General features: G+C 37.9%; 1 pseudogene; it reads left to right on the top strand.

Annotated features, from left to right (window-relative positions):
• Positions 1-7,626, top strand: part of LOC107633476 — a 14,841-nt pseudogene extending 7,215 nt beyond the window's left edge.

The following is a 16,660-nucleotide window of genomic DNA, read 5'->3' as shown; positions in this document are numbered from 1 at the left end:
CATCCCTGCACCCATTAGGCATGTAAAATGCCTTTGCATGCAATTCTGGCGTTTAAACGCCGAACTGATGCTTGTTCTGGGCGTTCAACGCCCAGATGCAGCATATTTCTGGCGTTGAACGCCAGCTAGATGCTTGTTTCTGGCGTTCAGAGCCAGCTCTTCTTCACTGTGCATTTCTGGCGTCTGAACGCCAGGATGCTGCTTGTTTCTGGCGTTCAACGCCAGAAACATACTCTGTTCTGGCGTTGAACGCCAGACAGATGCTCCTTACTGGCGTTTAAACGCCAGTGAGATCCTCCTCCAGGGTGTGATTTTTCTTCTGCTGTTTTTGATTCTGTTCTTAATTTTTTGATTTATTTTGTGACTCCACATGATGATGAACCTATAAAGACATATAACTAATAAAAATATAATTAAATAAAAATTGGGTTGCCTCCCAACAAGCGCTTCTTTAATGTCAATAGCTTGACAGTGGGCTCTCATGGAGCCTCACAGATGTTCAGAGCATTATTGAGATTCCCCAATACTAAACTTAGAGTTTGGATATGGGAGTTCAACACCAAACTTAGAGTTTGGTTGTGGCCTCCCAACACCAAACTTAGAGTTTGACTGTGGGGGCTCTGGTTGACTCTGTTTTGAGAGAAGCTTACTGTGCCTCTTTTCCATGTTTACAGAAGGATGACCTTGAGTTTTAAACACAAGGGAGTCCTCATTCAATTGAAGGACTAGTTTGCCTCTGTCAACATCAATCACAGCTCTTGCTGTGGCTAGGAAGGGTCTTCCAAGGATGATGGATTCATCCTCATCCTTCCCAGTATCAAGGATTATGAAATTAGCAGGGATGTAAAGGCCTTCAACCTTTACTAATATGTCCTCTACTTGTCTATAAGCCTGTTTTCTTGAATTGTCTGCCATCTCTAATGAGATTTTAGCAGCTTGCACCCCAAAGATTCCCAGTTTCTCTATTACAGAGAGGGGCATGAGGTTTATCCCTAAACCAAGGTCACACAGAGCCTTTTCAAAGATCATGGTGCCTATGGTACAAGGTATTAGGAACTTTCCAGGATCCTGTTTCTTCTGGGGCAATGTCAGTTGATCTAGATCACTCAGTTCATTGATGAACAAGGGAGGTTCATCTTCCCAAGTCTCAATACCAAATAATTTGGCATTCAGCTTCATGATTGCACCAAGGTACTTGGTAACTTGCTCCTCAGTAACATCCTCATTCTCTTCAGAAGAGGAATACTCATCAGAGCTCATGAAGGGTGTAAGGAGGTTCAATGGAATCTCTATGGTCTCTAGATGAGTCTCAGATTCCTTTGGTTCCTCAGAAGGAAACTCCTTATTGAACACTGGACGTCCCAGGAGGTCTTTCTCACTGGGATTTACGTCCTCAACCTTCCTCCTAGGTTCGGCCATGGTAATCAATTCAATGGCCTTGCATTCTCCTTTTGGATTCTCTTCTGTATTGCTTGGGAGAGTACTAGGAGGGGTTTCAGTGATTCTTTTACTCAGCTGGCCCACTTGTGCTTCTAAATTTCTAATGGAGGACCTTGTTTCATTCATGAAACTCACAGTGGCCTTGGACAGATCAGAGACTAAGTTTGCTAAATTAGAGGTATTTTGTTCAGAGTTTTCTGTCTGTTGCTGAGAAGATGATGGAAAAGGTTTACTACTGTTAAACCTATTTCTTCCATCATTATTAAAGCCTTGTTGAGGCTTTTGTTGATCCTTCCATGAGAAATTTGGATGATTTCTCCATGATGAGTTATAGGTGTTTCCATAAGGTTCACCTAAGTAATTTATCTCTGCTATTGCAGGATTCTCAGGATCATAGGCTTCTTCTTCAGAAGCTGTCTCTTGAGTACTGTTGGATACAACTTGCATTCCATTCAGACTCTGAGAAATCATATTGACTTGCTGAGTCAATATTTTGTTCTGAGCTAATATGGCATTCAGAGCATTAATTTCAAGAACTCCCTTCCTCTGAAACATCCCATTACTCACAGGATTCCTTTCAGAAGTGTACATGATTCTGGATCTGCTTCAACAAGAATATTCTTGTCGTTGCTCCTGCTCATATGAAAAAGAGGAAACAGAAAAATAATAATAGGGATCCTTTTTACCACAGTATAGAGGTCCCTGTGTGAGTAGAAGAAAAGAAGAAGAAAAGAATGTAGTGTAAGGAAAGAAACACAAGGGTAAGGAGAGTAGAGATGTGAGATGAAGAGAGGTGTTGGTAGATGAATAAATAAATAGAATGAGATGAGAGAGAAAGAGAATTTTCGAAAATTAAAAGAAGAAATAAATTAAAGTTGAATTTTGAAACAATTAGTTAATTAAAAAGAATTTTTGAAAAAAAGAGGGAGATATTTTCGAAAATTAGAGAGAGAGAGAGTTAGTTAGGTAGTTTTGAAAAAGATAAGAAACAAACAAAAAGTTAGTTAGTTAGTTGAAACAAATTTGAAAATAAATTTTGAAAAGATAAGAAGATAAGAAGTTAGAAAAGATATTTTAAAATCAAATTTTTGAAAAAGATATGATTTTGAAAAAGATAAGATAAAAAGATATTTTTTGAAAAGATATGATTGAAATTAGTTTTGAAAAAGATTTGATTTTTAAAATCACAACTAATGACTTCATTCACAAGAAATCACAAGATATGATTCTAGAACTTAAAGTTTGAATCTTTCTTAACAAGCAAGTAACAAGCTTGAAATTTTTGAATCAAAACATTAATTGATGATGTTATTTTCGAAAATTATGTGATAAAGATAAGAAAAAGATTTTTGAAAAATATTTTTAAAATTTTCGAAAATAAATAAGAAAAATGAAAAAGATTTAATTTTTGAAAAAGATTTTGAAAAAGATAAGATTTTTAAATTGAAAATTTGATTTGACTCATAAGAAACAACTAGATTTTAAAAATTTTTGAAAAAGTCAACTCAAATTTTCGAATTTTATGAGAGAAAAGAGGGAAAGATATTTTTTGATTTTTGAATTTTTATGATGAGAGAGAAAAACATAAAAAAGACTCAATGCATGAAAATTTTGGATCAAAACATGTGATGCATGCAAGAATGATATGAATGTCAAGATGAACACCAAGAACACTTTGAATGTCAAGATGAACACCAAGAACTTATTTTTGAAAAATTTTTTGATGCAAAGAAAATATGCAAGACACCAAACTTAGAAATTTTTCATGTATATTCACTATGAATGCAAGAATGCATATGAAAAATAAGAAAAGACACAAAACAAGAAAATATGAAGATCAATCAAGAAGGTTTATCAAGAACAACTTGAAGATCATGATGAATGCAATGCATGAATGCAATTTTCGAAAAATGCAAGATGAGTATGCAATTGACACCAAACTTAAAATCTGACTCAAGACTCAAACAAGAAACACGAAATATTTTTGATTTTTACGATTTTCTAATTTTTTTTGGATTTTTCGAAAACTAATGTGAAAAAGAAAAATAAGGATTCCAAAATTTTTAATATGAATTCCAGGAATCTTGCACTCTTAGTCTAAAGCTCCAATCTGAGGGTTAGACATGACTTAATAGCCAGTCAAGCTTTAGCATGTAAATCAGGTGGATCAGGAATAGTAGCAGGTGGATTAGCAACAACTAGCTTGCTCTTGATAATGTTGGGTTGGAAGCCCCAGTCTAAATGAATTTAGACATGGCTTTACAACCAGTCAGGCGTCACGTGCTTCATGAAACTCTAGAATTCATTCTTAAAAATTCTGAAGAACATAATAAAAATTTTTGAAAAGAATTTTTATTTTTTTCGAATATAAAGGAAAATTTTTTTGAAGATTTTTAAAAGATTTTTTTTTGAAAAATTTTTTTTTGAAAACTTTTTGAAAATAAAATAAGAAGAAAATTACCCAATCTGAGCAACATGATGAACCGTCAGTTGTCCAAACTCGAACAATCCCCGGCAACGGCGCCAAAAACTTGGTACACGAAGTTGTGATCTCAGGCAACGGCGCCAAAAACTCTATACGCACATCTTAATAAATCATTTTTCATTCACAACTTCGATACAACTAACCAGCAAGTGCACTGGGTCGTCCAAGTAATAAACCTTACGTGAGTAAGGGTCGATCCCACAGAGATTGTCGGTTTGAAGCAAGCTATGGTCACCTTGTAAATCTCAGTCAGGCGGATATCAAATGGTTATAGTATTTTCGAAAATTAATAATAAATAAATAGAAAATAAAGATAGAAATACTTATGTAATTCATTGGTGAGAATTTCAGATAAGCGCATAGAGATGCTTTCGTTCATCTGAATCTCTGCTTTCCCGCTGTCTTCATCCAGTCAGTCTTACTCCTTTCTATGACTGTCTTTATGTAAGGACATCACCATTGTCAATGGCTACTTTTCATCCTCTCTGTGAAAATGGTCCGATGCGCTGTCACTGCATGGCTAATCATCTGGAGGCATCACCGTGGTCAATGGCTGCATCCTATCCTCTTGTGAAAATGGTCCAAATACTCTGTCACAGCACGGCTAATCATATGAGGTTCTCTATCATACTGGAATAGGATTTACCCTCCTTTTGCGTCTGTCACTACGCCCAGCACTCGCGAGTTTGAAGTTCGTCACAGTCATTCAATCCCAGAATCCTACTCGGAATACCACAGACAAGGTTTAGACTTTCCGGATTCTCATGAATGCCGCCATCAATCTAGCTTATACCACGAAGATTCTGATTAGGAGATCCAAGAGATAATCATCCAATCTAAGGTGGAACGGAAGTGGTTGTCAGGCACGCGTTCGTGGGGGAATGATGATGATTGTCACGTTCATCACATTCATGTTGAAGTGCGAATGAATATCTTAGATGCGGAATAAGTTGAGTTGAATAGAAAAACAGTAGTACTTTGCATTAATTCATGAGGAACAGCAGAGCTCCACACCTTAATCTATGGAGTGTAGAAACTCTACCGTTGAAAATACATAAGTGAAAGGTCCAGGCATGACCGAATGGCCAGCCCCCAAAACGTGATCACATGATCAAAAATACAATCCAGGATGTCTAATACAATAGTAAAAAGTTCTATTTATAATAAACTAGCTACTAGGGTTTACAGAAGTAAGTAATTGATGCATAAATCCACTTCCGAGGTCCACTTGGTGTGTGCTTGGGCTGAGCTTTAGCTTTCCACGTGCAAAAGCTTCTTTTGGAGTTGAACGCCAGGTTGTAACATGTTTCTGGCGTTCAACTCTGGTTTGTGACGTGTTTCTGGCGTTTAACTCCAGACAGCAGCGTAGAACTGGCGTTCAACGCCCTTTTACGTCATCTAAAATCGGCCAAAGTATAGACTATTATATATTGATGGAAAGCCCTAGATGTCTACTTTCCAACACAATTGGAAGCGCGCCATTTTGAGTTCTGTAGCTCCAGAAAATACACTTTGAGTGCAGGGAGGTCAGAATCCAACAGCATCTGCAGTCCTTCTTCAACCTCCGAATCTGATTTTTGCTCAAGTCCCTCAATTTCAGCCAGAAAATACCTGAAATCATAGAAAAATACACAAACTCATAGTAAAGTCCAGAAATGTGAATTTAACATAAAAACTAATAAAAACATCCCTAAAAGTAACTAGATCCTACTAAAAACATACTAAAAACAATGCCAAAAAGCGTATAAATTATCCGCTCATCAGTTGGGTTAATGGTTTTTGAATCTGTTTCTAGTATAAATAATCACATTATGTATATCTTGAAATCACTCTGTCATCTTTCTCTGAATGAGAAAATAGCTCTTTTATCAATCCAAATGAATAAATGATTCAACAATGTTTGTCACATATTATTGTTTAAAACTCTCTTCATATGTGACAGTCGTGCCTCTGATTTTGGTCTATTGAAGATAGATGATAAAGGAAGGATTCTCTCATTCAGTGAAAAGCCCAAAGGAGAAGACCTAAAAGCAATGGTAATAACTCATGTTTGTGCTGCTTCTTACATATTAGGAGTTTCAAGAATAAGGTTTACAGCTAATACTGCTTCATAATATAGCAAGTAGATACAATAGTTCTTGGGCTTTCAAAGGAAGAGGCTGTAAAGAAACCATACATTGCTTCTATGGGTGTGTATGTATTCAAGAAGGAGATACTTCTAAATCTATTATGGTACTGAAATAGAGCAACATGTGGGGCTTTACAAAGAGCATTTAAATAAAATAATATTAACTGAAAATGAACTGACTCATCCTATTGCAAATTTTGTTTCGCTAAGTGCTACAAATTTATTAAATATAGATGGCGATTTCCAACTGTAAATGACTTTGGATCAGAGGTCATCCCTGTCTCAGCTAGAGAATTTTACATGAAGGTAAAGGAATAATTCACATATGATATTACATGTGGTGTGATATTTATCTTTCATTTTTAGTGTACTAGATTTCAATCCACCCATGGAATCCACATATATATATAACCATGAAATATTTATGAGAGAAATGGAATCCTGCCTTTGGATCTAGCAGAAAGCCTATGTTCACCCCATGAACATTGATACTATAGACAGATCAGTATAAACTGTATACTAACTGTTCAGTGATTTTTTTTCCTTTCTGTTTTTATATCCTTTGTTGTATCTATGCTTCTGGTTTATGTATATGAGAGGTCAATTATGGATCTTTGATCCAATTTGTATTAGGTGTTTGGCTATAAGTTTTACTTGAATCACTAATTTCACAGAAACATCTTTTTACCTCGATCTATGCTGTGTTTTTACTTTTACCTATTATTAATTTATTATTCCTTCTTGATTACAGTCCAACATGAGAATATTGGTCACCGAAGAGCTAGATTCATTGGATCTCACCTGGTTGACAGATTGATGGAAAATGAAAAAAATGAGGTCAGCATTAATATTTTTAGTCCAAAATCCCACTCAAAATCATGGAATTCTATGTTGGACCAAAAACTACTGCTGTGTGTGAAAGTGTTTCTGGAAGTTATTGAGCAGAACAAATAAAAAATATTAGTTAATTAATATAATATAATATAATAAAAATCCTTTTGGACCATATGTATATTATTAACTAAGCACTTGAATTTTGAATGGGAAAGAAAAAGGTTCAATGGTCAAAATAAGCAACCTTTGGACCAAAGTAAGCATAACTCTTAATTTTGCTTTTGATCAAGGTTCTAATTTTATTGTGTGTAAACCAGGATGCCGTGGTCTCTCGAAATTGGCTGTCTACTTTGTTTTTCTCTGAAGGTAATTAATTCTTTTGTTTCTGTTTTTTAATGATATAATTATGGTTTTTATATTTTCTATTTTGTTGCATTGATGTTTACCATTATGAACATATGGTCTCTTATTTCAATGTGTACTATGCTCTTAATTTTTTGAAGAGTGAGAGAAGAATCTATTTGCAATGAAGGGAAGAGTTTTGGTATATAATCTCAGATTCATGACAAGGGACATAAGGATGAGGTGTGTATTTTTGTTGTTTTTATTATTCTAAATGCAATGGTTGTTCTATGACAGTTCTTACATGTTTAAGGGATTATGGAATAAGGAATATATATTGGCATGTAGTTTATTTTTCATACAATAGAAAATGCTTCAAGATAAGTCGCTGAAGCTGGTGTATGCTTTTTTTTTCTACTAAGCTTGCAATTAGAGTTATTTCTAGTTTCTGGACAATGGAGAGCATGTTTCATAGATGAAAGGATTAGTGAAAACTAATTGACAATAGCCAGAGTTAGGACTTCAAGCTTGCTGTTGCTTTTTTTTTTAAATTTAAAAATATGTAAATGAGATGAGATTAATGAATAATTTGAAATTAAAAATAAATAAATAATTACAGAGTTTGTGGAGGTCTGAAAATCTCACAAAATAGATAATTTTTTTAAATTAAAAATTAATTTGTGGAGATTTTAAATTACCACAAAAATGATTTAAAACTGTCACAAAAATTCAATATAAAACCCCCACTAAACACACACAAAACCTCCACTGAATAGATTGTGGAGGTTTTTAAAAAGCCCCACAAAAGACCTCGTGGCACCTCAAATTCTGGGGGTTTTAGAAACTCCCACAAACCATTTGGTGGGGGTTATAAACCTCCACAAATAAGAGAAAAAACTGTCAAAAATAAACAAGATTCTTGTAGTGTGATCTTCAGTTGCTTGGGGACAAGCAACAATTTAAGTTTGATGTTGTGATGAGCGGATAATTTATACGCTTTTTGGCATTGTTTTTAGTATGTTTTTAGTATATTTTAGTTAGTTTCTATTATATTTTTATTAGTTTTTATTTAAAAATCACTCTTCTGGACTTTACTATGAGTTTGTGTATTTTTTTGTGATTTCAGGTATTTTCTGGCTGAAATTAAGGGACCTGAGCAAAAATCTGATTCAGAGGCTGAAAAAGGACTGCAGATGCTGTTGGATTCTGACCTCCCTGCACTCAAAGTGGATTTTCTGGAGCTACAGAAGCCCAATTAGCGCGCTCTCAATTGCGTTGGAAAGTAGACATCCTGGGCTTTCCAGAAATATATAATAGTCTATATTTTGCTTGGGATTTGATGGCCTAAACAGGCGTTCCAAAGCAGCTCAAGAATTCTGGCGTTTAACTCCAAAACTAGCACAAAAGCTGGAGTTAAACGCCCAAACTGGCACAAAAGTTGGCGTTTAACTCTAAGAAAAGTCTCTACACATGGAAGCTTCAATGCTCAGCCTAAGCACATACCAAGTGGGCCCGGAAGAAGATTTCTGCATTAATTACTTATTTCTGTAACCCTAGGCTACTAGTTTTCTATAAATAGGACCTTTTGCTATTGTATTTGGATATACTTGGATAGACCTTTTCACGTTTGGGGGCTGGCCTCACGGCCATGCCTAGACCTTGTTCTTATGTATTTTCAATGGTGGAGTTTCTACACACCATAGATTAAGGTGTGGAGCTCTGCTGTTCTTCATGAATTAATACAAAGTACTATTGTTTTTCTATTCAACTCAAGTCTATTTCTTCTCCAAGATATTCATTCGCACCCAAGAACATGATGAATGTGATGATTATGTGACACTCATCACCATTCTCACCTATGAACGCATGATTGACAACCACTTCCGTTTTACATGCAAACAAGCTTGAATGTATATCTCTTGGGTTTCTAATCTAAGATTGGAACCTTCGTGGTATAGGCTAGAATTATTGGCGGCCATTCCTGAGATCTGGAACGTATAAACCTTGTCTGTGGTATTCTGAGTAGGATCTGGGAAGGGATGGCTGTGACGAGCTTCAAACTCGCGATTGTTGGGTGTGTGACAGACGCAAAAGGATCAATGGATCCTATTCCAACATGATTGAGAACCGACAGATGATTAGCCATGCGGTGACAGCGCATTTGGAATGTTTTCACTGAGAGGACGGAAAGTAGCCATTGACAACGGTGATGCCCAACATAAAGCTTGCCATGGAAAGGAATATGAATGATTGGAAGAAGGCAATAGGAAAGTAGAGGTTCAGGAGGAACAAAGCATCTTCATACGCTTATCTGAAATTCCAACCAAAGAATTATATAAGTATCTCTATCCTTATTTTATGTTTTATTTATCTTTTAATTATCAATTCTCCATCACCATCTGAATTAGCCTGACTGATATTTACAAGGTGACCATAGCTTGCTTCAAGCCGACAGTCTCCGTGGGATCGACCCTTACTCACGTAAGGTTTATTACTTGGACGACCCAGTGCACTTGCTGGTTAGTTGTGTGGAATTGTGACAAAGTGTGATTCACGTTTAAGAGCTCCAAGTCCTTTGGCGCCATTGTTGATGATCACAATTTCGTGCAACAAAAGCTCACAAAACAACCTTGGGTTGGACAATTGAAGACATCAAAGGCATTAGCCCAGCCATTTGTATGCATAAAATTCTGTTGGAAGAAGAATCAAAGCCTGTAGTTCAACCCCAAAGAAGGCTCAACCCAACCATGACGGAGGTAGTTCAAAAAGAAGTCATGAAACTATGAAATGCTGGAATAATCTTTCCAATCTCTGACAGCTCATGGGTGAGCCTGGTTCAAGTTGTACCAAAAAAAGGAGGAATGACAGTCATCACCAATGAGAAAAATGACTTAATCCTCACTAGGACAGTGACTGGGTGGAGAATGTGCATAGACTATAGGAGATTGAACGATACTACAAGAAAAGATCATTTTCCTCTACCCTTCATTGATCAAATGTTGGAGAGATTGGCGGGCCATGCTTATTACTGCTTCCTAGATGGATACTCTGGGTACAATCAAATAGTGGTGGACCCCAAGGATCAAGAAAAGACTTCCTTCACATGTCCATTTAGAGTTTTCGCCTACAGGAGGATGCCCTTTGGGCTGTGCAACGCCCTAGCCACCTTTCAAAGGTGTATGCTTTCCATTTTCTCTGATATGGTGGAAAAATTTTTAGAAGTCTTCATGGATGATTTTTCTGTCTTTGGCAATTCATTTAACACTTGTCTGCATCATTTAACTCTTATTTTGAAAAGATGCCAAGAAACTAACATAGTGTTAAATTAGGAGAAATGCCATTTTATGGTTCCTAAAGGGATAGTTCTTGGGCATAAAGTGTCATGCAAAGGTATAGAAGTTGATAAAGCTAAAATAGAAATTATTGAAAAACTTCCTATACCTGTCAATGTGAAAGCAGTAAGGAGCTTTCTTGGGCATGCTGGCTTTTACAAGAGGTTCATCAAAGATTTTTCAAAAATAGCAAAACCATTGAGCAATTTGCTAATGCTTGATAGCCCTTTCATCTTTGATGACATTTGCAAACATGCCTTTGAAACCTTAAAGGGAAAACTCATTACAGCATCAATTATCACACCCCCTGATTGGAAACTACCTTTTGAACTTATGTGTGATGCAAGTGACCTTGCTATTGGTGTTGTGTTGGGGCAAAAGAAAGACAAGCTGCACCATGTCATATATTATACCAGCAAAGTGTTAAATGAAACACAGAAAAATTATACCACCACTGAGAAAGAGCTTTTAGCAATTGTATATGCATTTGATAAGTTTAGACAATACTTGATTGGTTCAAATGTTATAGTATATACTAACCATGCCGCTCTCAAGTATTTAATGTCCAAACAGGATTCAAAACCAAGGCTTATTAGGTGGGTGCTGTTGCTACAAGAGTTCGATATTGAAGTAAGAGATAGAAAGGGGAGTGAGAATCAAGTAGCAAATCATTTATCAAGAGTGCCACAAGAAGCCAACCAGGATAGACCACAGCAAGTGAATGAGAATTTCCTTGATGAGCACCTTTTTCAAGTTCAGCAAGCACCTTGGTTTACTGACATAGCAAACTTCAAAGTAGGAAGGAAGATACCTCAAGAATTCTCCAAGCAACAGGTGAAGAAGCTAATTAATGAAGCAAGAAGGTTCTTATGGGACGAACCTTTCTTATTCAAGAGATGCTCTGATGGAGTAATTAGGAGGTGTGTCCCTGAAAACGAAATGAGAGATATATTGTGGCATTGCCATGGTTCAGCCGATGGTGGACATTTTGGGCCAGAAAGAACAGCTGCAAAGATACTGCAGAGTGGCTTCTATTGGCCAACTATCTTCAAGGATGCCAGAGAGTTTGTTCACCAATGTAATGAATGCCAAAGAGCTGGAGGGTTAACAAGAAGGAATGAGATGCCTCAAAATTTCATTCTTGAAGTGGAGCTATTTGATCTTTAGGGCATAGATTTCATGGGACCATTCCCCCCTTCTTACTCCTTCAAATACATCTTGGTAGCAGTGGAATATGTCTCAAAGTGGGTGGAAGCAATAGCCACAACCACATGTGACGCACAAATTGTTCTTCAATTCCTAAAGAAGCACATTTTTACTAGATATGGAGTACCTAAAGGACTTATAAGTGATGGTGGTGGACATTTTTGTAACAAGCAGATGGAGAAACTCCTTCACAAATATGGAGTGATCCATAAAGTAGCTACACCATACCATCCTCAAACCAATGGCTAGGCTAAGCTTGCAAATAGAGAATCAAAGAGGATCCTAGAAAAGACTGTGGGAGCAACCAGGAAAGATTGGGCCAGAAAATTAGAGGATGCACTTTGGGCATACAGGATAGCATTCAAGACCCCTATTGGGAAGTCACCTTTTCAGATGTTATATGGAAAATCTTGTCACCTTCCTGTAGAGCTTGAACATAAAGCTTTTTGGGCCACTAAACTTCTCAACCTTGATTCTCAAGCAGCAGGGGAGAAGAGGCTGCTACAACTAAATGAGTTGGATGAGTTTAGGCTGGAAGCTTATGACAATGCCAAGATATACAAGGAAAATGCCAAGAGGTGGCATGACAAGAAGATCTCAAGGAAGGAGTTCAAACCAGGACAGCAAGTACTCTTGTATAACTCCAGGCTCAAAATTTTCCCTGGCAAGCTCAGATCCAAATGGACTGGCCCTTACTTGGTAACAAAGGTTTTTCCTTATGGAAGCCTTGAACTGTTAGATGAGGCAACAAAAAGTAAGTTCACAGCAAATGGGCACAGAGCCAAGCCATATTTAGGAGGTCAATGGAACAAGGAAAAGGAGGTTCAGAACTTAAACTGACCAAAGAATGAAAGATGTCAAGCTAGTGACAATAAAGAAGCGCCGATAAACCCATATTTCATGATATATGTTGTGCTCAATTTAAGTGATTTATTCAACCCTTCACCCACTTATTCATATGAAATTGCATGGTTTTACTTTCCCTTCCTTATTATGTGATATATGTGAAAAACATGTTTCCTATGCTTTAAAAATAATTATTTTAATTACCTTTTATTACCATTCGATGCCGTGATTTGTGTGTTGAGTATTTTCAGATCTCCTAAGGCAGGAATGATTTAAAGGATGGAAAGGAAACATACAAAAATGGAAGGAAAGCACAAAATTGAGTTTTTGAAGAAACTGGCAGCGACGTGAACGCATGGACGACGCAGCCGCGTGCCGAGCGCGAAAAGGCAGTGACGCGAACGCGTGACTAATGTGGATGCGCGCCTTGAGCAGAACGCAGATGACACGTACGCGTGACCGAAGTGAACGCGTGATAAGGAAAACTCCCAGATGACGCGACCGCGTGACCCACGCGGACGCGTGACAGACGCCACGCACCAAAAACTGCAGAAAATGCTCCCAACAATTTCTGAAACCCTTTTTGGCCCAAATCCAATACATAAAGCACAGATTAGATGTTATAAAGTGGGGAAATGCATCCATTCATAGGGAGGTCAATTATTATTCACTTTTCACAATTTAGATGTAGTTTTTAGAGAGAGAGAGGTTCTCTCCTCTCTCTTAGGTTTTAGGATTAGGATTCCTCTTAAAGGATTTAGGATTTCAACTCTTCATCAGGTTCAATATTTCTTTTACTTTATATTTCTCTTTTACTTTTAGATACTTTAATGCTCTCATTTAATTACTTATGCTGCCAAATTGGCTTATGAACTCCTTATGTTTAGATTGATTTTCTCTTATTAATGCAATTGAGGTATTTCAGATTTATGATTCTTGTTTAGCCTTTTTATATTCTTGGCTTTAATTGATTAACTGGAGGCTCTTGAGTTATCAACTTATCGTGATTGATTGTTATGTCGGCTAATTGACTGAAATTCCACTAACTCTAGTCTTTCCTTAGGAGTTGGCTAGGACTTGGGAATCTAACTAATTAGTTCACTTGACTTTCACTTACTTTCGTAAAGGTTAACTAAGTGGGATTAACTTCAATTCTCATAGGAGTAACTAGGATAGGACTTCCGAATTTTCATACCTTGCCAAGAGTTTATTTTACAGTTATTTATTTATTTTACTTGTCATTTAAATTACTTGTTCCTTACTTTCAAAACCCCCAATTTACAAAACTCATAACCAATAATAAGAACACCTCCCTGCAGTTCCTTGAGAAGACGACTCGAGGTTTAAATACTTCGGTTATCAATTTTAAAGGGGTTTGTTACTTGTGACAACCAAAACGTTTGTACAAAAGGATTTTCTGTTGGTTTTGAAGCTATACTTACAACGCGATCATATTTTTATATTTCTTTACCGATAGAAAAACCGATCGTCAAAATGGCGCCGTTGTCGGGGAACTACAAACATGTGCCTTATTATCGGTTATTGTAAATATTTTCCTTTTATTTGTTTATTTATTTTTGTTTTTCCCTTTTATTTCTATTATCTACTATGAATTCTCACCCCTCTCGCTTTGAGTTTGGTTCTAAATCTGTTGAAATGAGTGAAAGCTACAACAGGAATATGCATCAAGGTGTAAGCAATCAAAGATGGATGGAGCCAAGAGGCCCTGATCAACCCTTTAGGCAACAACACCCTCCAAGATATCATGGGCAAGGACCACTCTACAATGCATACTAAGCTGATAGACATGGTGGACCCCCTTGTAATTACCAACAAGCCCCACCCTGTGCTTATAGACCATCCTCTCAACGTAGCTTTGAACCACCACACTCACAAGCTCCCTTTCACCATTCACCACCGTATGACCCTTACCCACCACAATTCCAATCCAATTACTCCCAAAAACCACCACATTCTTATTTTGAACCCTCTTCCCCAACCAATGAACCCTCATACCCACCCCAACCTCCAATGAATGACAAACTTCGTGTTCTTCTTCAAGGGCAAGCGAGGATGCAAAGGGGCGTATTGGAACTCACTACTGCCTTAACTGAGGTAGTAAATATAATAGCTTCCCGACATCTGAGCGCTCAAAATACTCCCATGGCTGCATGTGGAGAATCAAAAGAAGAGCGTAGCATGAAAGAAATACTAGAAACTCCGGTGGACAATGAGAAGCATGGCTTTGTATTGGAACAAGTGGAGGAAGCCATGATAGTTGTAGAGGAAGAAGTGGTTGAAGATTTAGGAGATGCTGAACCTCCATGGGAATCGAGAGCTGTAAAGGATTCTGCTGAGAAGTTCAAAATTGATGTCAAAGAGGACAGTGCACAACCTCTAAAGCATATACCTTGTGAAAAATTGGACGGAACAGACCAAGAAGTTGATTCCATAGGCAGTGATGATCATGAATCATGCTCTCCTAGTTACGAACTTGCATCCGCAACTGAACTCCATGAGCCTGAAGAACCTTATCCAAGTGAATACGAAGATGATGTCGAGGTAGATTTCTCTCAACCTCCAACGTATGACTTGAGTGACGAGGAAGACATAGAAGACTTTGATCAGGATGCAGTTGCAGTTGAAAAATTTTGCAAAAAAGTGGAGGAATTCACAGGAAAATACAAGGGAGTAGAACTTACAGAACCACTGGAAACACCTGTCCCAAGGCCACTACCACCTAATACAAGCTTCAAGTGGGTACAATCCTTAACCTTTATCTTTACCTTTCCACTTAAATATGGTTTGCTTGAAATAGATGGCCAGCTTAGAGCTCTCTGCGGCTTTAAGAGTAAGAGGGAAATGGCTCGTATTCAGAGCTGGTGTACAAGGTTCAATAAGATTCCGCGCTTCGATTCGAAGTACAAGGATTGGTATCAAGTTCAATTGAATGGGTCTCGGAAGACATTTGGTCATCTTGGTGAGAAGACAATTTCTAAACCGCCCGGATGGAAGAATATAGATCAAGACGAAGGCGGATTTAAAAACAAAGTTTGGGATCCTGGAAAATTTTCTGACATTCGTCACCCCGGGAGCCTGAGAATCTATTTGAAGCTGCTCAAAAGCTTCACATACCTAGTTTGGGACCCCAGAGGCTGTTGGCATTCCAAACATTGGTGGAGATTTCTGGATGAATTTAAGCATAAGCTACCATAACAGAAGCTCATCAAATGTCCAACTTAAGGACTTTAACTAAAAGTGCTAGGTGGGAGACAACCCACCATGGTATGATCGTTCCTGTTTCAATTTTATTTCGTGTTGTTTATCTTTATTTTATTTTATTTCATTGAACCTGGATATTATTCATAGCATCTACATTAGCACTGCATATTGCATACTGCATAATTACATATATATATATAAAAAAGCACGCGATGCGTAAGCGTCGCTGATGCGTCCGCGTCACAAGTGCTTTAGGAAGAAAAGGAAAGTGAACAGAAAGTCACGTGAAAAGCGTGGCTAGAGGCGTGCCTTTGGCACGAATTGTTCCACGCGACCGCGTCGCTAACGCATTCGCGTCAGTTGCGAAAATACCTTCCACGCATCCGCGTCACTCACGCGAACGCGTGATCTGGAAATCGGCGTAAAAATCCAACGCCCAGAAATCTGGGTTGGAATCGTGCGGCTGGTGTGCGTTTAGCACAAAACGGCTCACGCGTTCACGTCCCTAACGCGAACGCGTCACTTGCAAAACACCCATCCCACGCGAAAGCGTGAGCGACGCGTCCGCGTCGCGTAGATAGCATGGCACCCTAATAGAGACAGAGAGTTGCGCTGAAACGACGCTGGAATTGTGCGTTTAGCATAATTTACAGCGACGTGGTCGCGTGCCTCACGCGTCCGCGTCATCCATCTTGTACCCAACCCGCGCGATCGCGTCAATCACACGACCGCGTCAATCCCATTTCACCCTAGCCATGCGATCGCGTGCCCCACGTGTTCGTGTGGATTCAAAATCAGTAACCCCAACCACGCGAAACCTTATTT

This window comes from Arachis ipaensis, chromosome B03 (genome assembly GCF_000816755.2).
Source record: "Arachis ipaensis cultivar K30076 chromosome B03, Araip1.1, whole genome shotgun sequence".
NCBI classification, from domain to species: domain Eukaryota; kingdom Viridiplantae; phylum Streptophyta; class Magnoliopsida; order Fabales; family Fabaceae; genus Arachis; species Arachis ipaensis.
This window is presented reverse-complemented; position numbering and strand designations above follow the sequence as displayed.